The sequence below is a fragment of the Tachysurus vachellii genome, chromosome 15, assembly GCF_030014155.1.
Source record: "Tachysurus vachellii isolate PV-2020 chromosome 15, HZAU_Pvac_v1, whole genome shotgun sequence".
In the NCBI taxonomy this organism is placed as follows: Eukaryota; Metazoa; Chordata; class Actinopteri; order Siluriformes; family Bagridae; genus Tachysurus; species Tachysurus vachellii.
The window spans coordinates 9,408,052-9,414,051 of NC_083474.1; the positions used below are offsets into that span (position 1 = coordinate 9,408,052).

General features: G+C 39.1%; 1 protein-coding gene across 1 annotated transcript in view; it reads right to left on the reverse strand.

Moving 5' to 3' along the window:
* The window catches only part of plekhg2 (pleckstrin homology domain containing, family G (with RhoGef domain) member 2), a 39,669-nt gene extending 34,674 nt beyond the window's left edge, over nucleotides 1-4,995 (reverse strand). Inside the window, exon 1 of the mRNA XM_060888979.1 lies at nucleotides 4,759-4,995. The gene's annotated coding sequence lies outside the window, so the exon portion shown is untranslated. The remainder of the gene's footprint in view (nucleotides 1-4,758) is intronic.
* Between the last annotated feature and the right edge of the window lie 1,005 nt (nucleotides 4,996-6,000).

The following is a 6,000-nucleotide window of genomic DNA, read 5'->3' on the forward strand; positions in this document are numbered from 1 at the left end:
GTAGTTCACTCAGCTACTTCACTCAAGCTCATAATTGGCCTTAACTCAAGAAATAAACAAACTTGCAACCTAATTTATACTAGCCATGTCATGTAGTTACTAAAGATTAATGAATGAATGAATGAATGAATGAATGAATGAATGTTAATAAACATAGTGTTTTTTGTCCTGCAAGCGCTAGATACAAACGTATCACACGCACCCATACAAAAGTAAATGTATTCCTATTCTGTAACATCCATATTATTATGGATATTGGATATGGATATTGAGCTGCTTATTCTTGTTTACTTGTTAGTGATTTTGTGGCAACCAAACACTGTCTACAGCTGAGATTTTTGAGTTTACAAATGCCCACTACTTATATTATTAGTAATACTCACTAATAAGAGTGTACCCTTCAGGGGCAGTTGGGCAATAGTAATGACCACTTCAGAACATACCACAGCTCATTGTTGTTCATTGGGCCACAGTGTTCAAAAGTTTCTTTTCCTGGAAACTGAAAGACAAAAGTGCATATACACAAAAGTACAAAGAACCAATCAGACTGCAGACTTCAAGGTTCTGAAACTTGTGGCCAGAAAACTGTACAAAAGATACCAAATGCTTTGTGGCCAGCACTAACACACTAGCATTCCTACAAACAATAGAGCCACACTGTGGGCATTGTATTTATTTGTGTGACTGTGTGTGAAAGCACAAGGTTATACTTTGATGTTCAGTAATTGACCTGCTCACTAAGGAAGGCCACCCAATGTACCTAAACACAAAAATAAACAGTGAAGACACTGCAGAGGAGAGACATCAGCACCAGCCTGCCTGTGGCATTGTCCACGTTGAGACAAAGAGGAGACGTCATTGTTTCTTTTCTAGCTGACCTTCACATTTCCCAGTTGACACGACCCCCCCTGTGCTACTATTCATCGGCCCGTGGCATGGAACTCTTCAGTCTCCTCCTCATTCATACCAGAAACAAAGGCCCTCTCTTGTAGCCTGGGCAGCAACAATGAGAAATGTTTGGTTGAAGCAGATGCCCATACTTAGGCAGCAAACAGGGCAGTAAAGGGTAGACAAACCATTGCATATTTGGTTGTCAAATACCAGTGTGAAGAGGAACTAGTATATTTGTTTGATTGTCATCCATGTTCAAACAGTGCATAAAAAACATTCTCTAAAGCTTGTTGTGTTACAAGCAACAAGTGGTATCGTAACTGTGCTGCCTTCAACATTAATAGCCTAAATATCTTAAACGGATACTATTTGGTCTTGTAAATACTTAATCTAACTTACAACAGATGTGAGCTGTACAATTGTATTAGGAGATGGCACATCCATCTACCTATCTAAGATTTCTGGTTCAATTATCTTCTCTGCATAATCTACTCCGACCAATATGTGATGTGAATTATGTGTACAAAACATTTCCACGAACTAATACTGTGTACATATTTCATGCACTTGGCATGCTCGAAATCAGACATTCTGAAGTTGTGAAAGATTGGACCACACTTGGCAACTCTCTCAAGGAGCACAGCAGCTGTGTGGGTTAGTAATCAGTTGCATGTGAAAATACACGCAAAAGCACCTACTGAGGAAATAACACAATTGGTTATAGTTATGGATTATAAGACTGAGGCATTCCTGCAAGCAGCCCGAGACATGGCAGAGAGAAGTCTCCTAATGACATAATGATAAGCAGCTCAGGCCAAAAATCTGTACCTGACTCGTTCCGGCTGTCTGTGAGGCATCATAATTTCACATAAGTGTAGTTGTTACCCTAGAAAGCATCCAGTTAGGGGAAGGTGTTTGACCGGGAGAGCTGCAACATCCAGACATTTCCAAGGCACTATAAAAGTGTCATCGGCTGTAGTAAAGAATGAGATTGTAAAAAAAAAACAGAAAAAAAAAAAGTCTGGTAAGTAAATGCTGTCAGCTTGAGTATCTCTTACAAGGGAAAATCCCTTTGTGTATCTGCATGTGAATAATTATAGCTGGTAAGCCATGCCATAATGGAGTAAGTAAAGTCCTAAGTGTCTGTATATCAAATCAAAGGTGACAGATTAGTTATCACTCTCATAACTTAATCATGGGTGGGTGGAATTTAATTGGCATCTATATTTAAAAAAAAAAAAAAAGAATTTGTGAGTGGCGCCTGAAAAATGCACGTCTGTAAAAAAGTAAGCCATGGGTGATAATTAAAAAGGAATAGACTATAAAGAAGATAATGATTTATGCAAGAGGAAGACACATGGAGATGTGCTGAAAAGAAGTCAGATTTCTGAGACAGAGCTATCCATCCAGAGGTCTGATAAGTCCGAACAGGGAGGTGGGCTGGAAGATTCATAGAAGACACTAACAGTTTAAAGAGGCAGATAGTGTTTTTTCTACATCAGCTGGCACCGGACAGCCTTCATGAACCACCTAGCGTTCAGAATTGTAGATGCAGCTGTAGCGCCACTGCTTTCTTCCAGACTTACTCCCCTTTTCAACTAAATCCAACTTCTATCTCCTCCATGGGCAGCCAATATATCCCTGAGCTGGAAATGCTGCCACAAAAGAGAGATGAGTGTAAAACTATGTATTTTGGTTTGAAGAAGATGGGTTAAAGCAGAAGAAAATGAGAAGCTGCCTGTTACGGATGTGTTAAACTGTCTCTATCACAACACTCACATGGCCATCAACCATATCTATATATCAACCTTGCCTTTTAACACTGTTACTCTGGTTCAAGATACAATGCACTGCTAGATGTCTGCAGACAAAACCTATGGTCAGGATGATCATAAAGAGTGGGACTATTATACTAAAAGAACATTAAGAATAACAAATGGGCTGCAACTGTTTTATTGCAATATTTGAAGATACTTTTTGGATTTTGTTTGAAAATAGGTCTTCAAAAGCCTAAGCCTGTTCCACTTCTTGGCAAAGTTTTACAAATGCCACTTGAGAAGAGACTTGGATTAGAAAACTGCCAGAGTGGTAATAAAATATCATCCTCCTGACACAAACAGCACAGGATGCACTACAGATGTATATAATCTGCAGTCATGTTATGGGATACTGTGCAGAGAACTGGGAAGATCATCATCATTCTTCTTGTTGAGGTTTAGAAGAAAGAAAAAAAAAGGAAATGAAGATTCAGGTTATTCCATTTACATGCTCATGAGGATGGGCGTTGCTTTCCTGAAAAGAGAAAAATGCAAGGCTCAAGCTACTTGTCAAAGTCTCTCTACAGCAGAGGTGTGAAGGATGAGTGCTTTCAAAGTAAACGTGTAACTTTCCCATTCAAGGCCCTAAACATAAACTTAACATCTTTTAGTTCACTTTTCACATTCCCATTCCTTTCTGTGACTCCAGTTGGTGAAACTTCATCATTTCTCCTGAAGACTCCCAGGGTTGCTATCTACAAAATATATTTTCCCTGTGATGCACAACATTCAAGATAAACAAGTAGCTGGGAAAAGACAGGAATTTCTTTCAGGGGAAATATTTCCATGTTTTGCTATGACAGGGATATTAGCAGAAGTGCATAGCCAGAATCCGTGACTGTCATGTTTTGCCAAATTCTACATATATGTATCCAACAGGTCCACAGTATGTTTACACAGAAAATAACCAGAAGTTGGGTGCTTTTCCAAGAGACAGCATTTGGCAGACAATCCACACTGTGTGTTGCTAAGTTTTAACACAGGTGCATATGGAGCAAGCATTTCTTTTGACAAAAAAAAAATCAATTTTAATAAACCAATCCATATGTGATCAGAATTCTTCATCTCTGTGGTGCCTGGTATGCTCAGTGTATGTCAGGGGTTAAAGATTCAGCATTTGGCATCTGCATTTGCAGAACATATGCAGAAAATAATGTAAATAACAATGCATAAAGTTCTATTGTGTTTTCAGGTTTGTAATTATGATTAATGCCTTTGTGCTGGTACAAACCAGGGCCAATTCCTGGCATGTGAAAGCAATTGAGCACTAAAACCAAAGTGACTTTGATGTCTCTCGTCCCTGGCTTGACAGTTAATAAAGCAATTTATTCCAAAATCACGTAAATGTCTGAATAAAGAGTGTGCCATTTTCTTTTTATTTCGGAGCACTGAACAGACCAGATTGTAGATGCTAAAAAAACAAAGTCAGTTGGTCAAGAGAAATGTTTCAGTCAGTCTAAGCTACAAACTAGGCTAATAGATAAGAGGGATGGGAATGTGTTTGGAAATGTATGCAAATAAATGTTTGGCGAAACATAAAAGATGGTCTATAAATCTAGTATCTCATGAGCTTTTTTTTTTGGTTGCAACAGTTAAAGAGTGACAAACAGTTAAAGGATATCAGTTACAACAAGCTACTTTATAACTTGACATACTGTTTAGTAGGTTATTGTAGTAAAGTTACTATGTACTGCCTGCTACTGATGTACTGCACACATACAGATCAGTGAGTGAAGAGCAGAGGTTATTGTCTTAAAGTTGCTGACAGAAACCTTCTATTGTTCTTATGCATCGTTTTCACCATTATTTTAGTAAACGGTTGTATCACATTGACTGGAGAGTCGATTCATAGGATTTTGATCCAGAGAGTGAGAGTCGGTTCAGTCCAGTACAGAGTTATAGATCCATTTTATCAAGCACTCAGCCCTAACACGACATATTTAAAAAGCTTTAACTTAGTCAAAATGTTTAAGGTAAAAGTGTGACGTTAGAACCCAGGGATTGTTGCTTCTTATGTTGAGTATTTAACTTACACGAGCTGTTATCTTACCTTCACAGGTGTGCAAATCGGAGTCATTAAAGGCTTCAGAGTCACGCTGTGTCCAGTTGTGATGTGTCCGTCGATGGAAAAGCTTTTCCACGTGAATAACCTTTCCAGTCAGCGCGCATTAGTGGGAATCTGTGCGTAACACTGGCGCAGGAAAGGGGAAGAACAGCCGTGCTGTCCGTTGCGCCTCACATACACAGAGAAAGAGAGATCCACACTGTTCTGTGATCAGCTCCCACTGCACGAGAAACTTACTGAACCCCTGAACGCCCACTAACGGCTAAAGGTCACACGTCACTCCTGCGGTTACACTGTCGGTTACGAGAAGTAGAAATGATGCAAAAAAAAATAAAAATGACGAAACTCATCTATGTTTGCATATTTCATATTTTCCAGGTTTCATTTTGTTGCGTTTGGCGTTAAAGTGTGTGTCGACTGCGTGGAGATGGCAGACACGCGCCAGGTTTGGGGAGGGAACAGTCGCGCGCACTCAGCAGCCTCTCACTCTCTCGTTATACTTTTACTGATATTACACGAGACCAGTAACATGAATAAACGCATCTATTTGAACGGCTAGACCAACCATTCTCATGAGGTGGGGTTATGGGAATCCAGCTCTGACATGATATTGTAGTCTAGTATGTGCACATATTGTATAAATCAAGGGAACTGAACTGATGTGTAGGCTTTATAATTAGATGGTTTTATAATCTGCTGAGGTTTCGCCAGGGGCTACAACTGGAGCTGCCTGTGGTCCAATGAGTATTTCAATAATGCACTGAGATCATCTGAGATGCAACCTGATGCAAACTAAGTAGTAATAACAAGAACAGAAGAAAGAACCTAATCAGAGTTTCCAGTGTAGTTGCAACAGAGACAAACATAAACTAATTAAAAGCTAATAGTTTATTGGCTTTAGTCCAGAGCACAATATGTCTTTGTTTCCCCACATTGGTACTGGTTAGCTAAACCAATCATGCATAGCTCATGTTAGCCTTTTCCAACATCATTAGTCCTACTTACTACCCACAATCAAAAATAAATTACAGTAATATGATTGCTGATGCCAAATATCTGAAATGTGTAGTGCTGGCAGTTTAATTTCTACATTCTATGGTTTGTATCAGTATTCTAACATCTATCATTTGAAGCTTATTTTACAGGCTAAAATCACTGTGCTACCCCATCCTGTGCTACCTTACTACAAATGACTGGGTCAATTAAATGCAAATACCAAATTTAACA